Genomic DNA, 2,640 nt, shown 5'->3' on the forward strand with positions numbered 1-2,640 from the left:
CAAGCAAAACCCTGGCGTATCCAATCCTCCGCTGGCATCTGTGCCTCAGAAGACCTGAACTAACACAGTCTGAGAGGTTTAAAGTGTTCACTCTGGGCCAGGGGAGTCAGAACAGGCTGGAAGAGGAGGTGGCACTTCCTGCAAGTTCCTGGCAGGGGCAGGCAGCCGACCAGGCAGATCCTGGTTCCGGCACTGGAGGCGCCCAGGTTGCACTACCTGGGGCAGGAGTGAAGGGGCTACATGGTCTGCTGCAAACCCTGCACCTACCTGCCTCAGTGCCAAGCTTGCAGTGGTCCCCATCCCTGAATTCTTACTGGATAAATGGATCAGCAGACCCCTTCTTTCTCCTTTCCGGCACCCGAATGTCTTTTGTTTGCCTGGGTTCAAGAAGCCATTACACTTTTACTGTTATAGAAGTAGTGACTCATTTATCTCAGCCCCTAGACTGTTTGCTTCTTGAAAGCAAGGAGGTCTTATTCTGAAGACTCAGGAGCTGGTCATGCGATGTGTGGCTCAATGAATGATCACATCTGAGAGGTGGCTCCTGTTTAAGGGAGGGGACAGAATTCCTGGGTGCTGGCCAGGGCGTGCTAGTTAGTAAAGCGCTCAGAGGGAGATCCGCCTGTGTCCTGGCCCCATGGCCAGATTCTTTCTTTCCAGCTGACATTCTCTGGCCTCACGAAGACCTATTGGAAGGTACCTCATATTTTTCCAAGTCCCGCCACACACACCATTCTATGGGATCCGCACAACCCCATGGCGCAGAAAGGTGAGCTATTATTCTCAATTTTACAGCCTGCGGTTCCAGGCTGCCCTTCTCCACCAAGACTTCTGCTGGTAAGAGCATCCCAAGTTTGCTTTGAGGATCACCCCTCTCCCACTGGACTGTGTCGTGGGACCGTCCACCTGAGTGCCTCACCCTTTCCTGACTATGGGGTATTCATGTGACTTGAGTAAGGCCAATCAGACACTCTTCCTAAAATTTGAATCTCACATGGAGACACACAGAAATTGAAAACAGTTAGGGATTACTATACGATCCAGCAATTCTACTTCCTCTTTGTGTCTGATCCCCAGAGTGTCTCCAGTGCCTTCAGTCAGTGGAATTTAGTTTCTGAAGGTGGTCTAAGCTGAGAAGTAGCTAGAGGACGGGTAACAGGAAAGAAACCTCCCAGCCCCACTGCAGGGAATTCAGGAGCCTAGAGTTCTCAGCTGGAGACCCCAGCCGTTGCTGGGTCACTTGGGCTCTCTGCACCCTGGTGTCCTAGTCATTCCACATTTACGAAGCTCTTGCCTAGGACACCAAGATGAGGAGAACACAGTGCCCTCCAGGGTCCTATAGGGAGGATTCTGGTCCCTGTCCCACATGCCCTGGGCCATTCTGCTCCCAGCCACAGCTGCCGCGGACACTACCCCACCAGCCTGACACAGCCTCTCTCCAGTTCCTGCCCCAAGGCTCTGCCACACTGCAGGTATCTTGGGGGTCCTCAGGGGAGCCTAGGCCAGCAATGGGTGGCAGAAGTTCATTTCCCTGGGGCAATCCACCGCCGGTGGGGGCGGAGCCAGTGGGTAGACAATTCCGTCTGGCCTGCTGCAGACTGCTTGGGTGCTTCCAGGGGAGCTGAGCCGCACTTCCCACAGAGGCCAAGTTCATACACACCCTCTGCGGGCTTTCCTCCTTTCCCATCCCACTTTCCCCATGCCTCACTCCCAGGACGACCTTCCACATAAATTACCTGCACCCAAGTCCTATTCAGGCTCTATTTGGGGGAATCTAAGATTGGGATCGGCCCAGACAAAGACAGCAGAAGTGGGACACAAAGTGAGGAGTCTTCCAGTATTTCCACCGGCTGGAGTCCAGCGTGCCAGTGAGCGCAGGCTAGGTAGGGTCCACGCATGGAGTGGTGGTGCAGTTGCAGGTGGTGGTGGCTGAGAAACACCCATGGGAACTGTAGTGGCCACAGGTGTGTGAGAGTCCGCACCCAGGTCTCTCCAATCCAGCAGGGCCCCCAGAGCTGGCTGGAGAGAGCGTTCCATCAACGTGCGGGGAAGGAAGAGAAGGAGGAGAAGCCAGTGGACTGGGGCTCGGCAGCTCTCCCACGGCCCACACCCTGGATCTTGCAGCAGGGGCGCAGGGCAGCCTTGTCCACTTCCAGCAGCGATGGAGGGAGCGGGGGAGGGCGGCTTCATTCCACACAGCCTTCCTGGGAAACCACCCCATGGCCCCCTTCCCCAGCAAACCTCTAGGGCAGCTCAGGCCTCTTCCTTCACCCCTCCCCCACCCAGCCAGATGGGCCCCCATTGGCTACCCTCCCCCACCTGCCACCTGCCAACTCCCCACCACAGAAAACTCCCTGAGAGGTGCCCCTTCTCTTAAAAAGAACACTCTCCAGTTCTCTTTTCCCTCAAAGGACACCTGACCGGATGCTTAACCCCATTTCATGGTGTTTGCGCGGTTTTTAAGACAGCACAGAGGGGCCAGGTAGGTTTTTTAATTGCCTTTCTGTATTCTTGTAAAAGAAACTGCTTTATGGGGCAGGAAGCATCCTCAGGGGGCTGGTTATCTGAAGAGGTCGCCTGGCTTGACCTTTCATGACCTGTGGTGGATGAGATGAGGGACCTGCCCAGGAGGTCAGGAAG

Source organism: Artibeus jamaicensis, unplaced genomic scaffold (genome assembly GCF_021234435.1).
Source record: "Artibeus jamaicensis isolate MK-2021 breed Jamaican fruit bat unplaced genomic scaffold, CSHL_Jam_final contig_490, whole genome shotgun sequence".
NCBI lineage: Eukaryota > Metazoa > Chordata > Mammalia > Chiroptera > Phyllostomidae > Artibeus > Artibeus jamaicensis.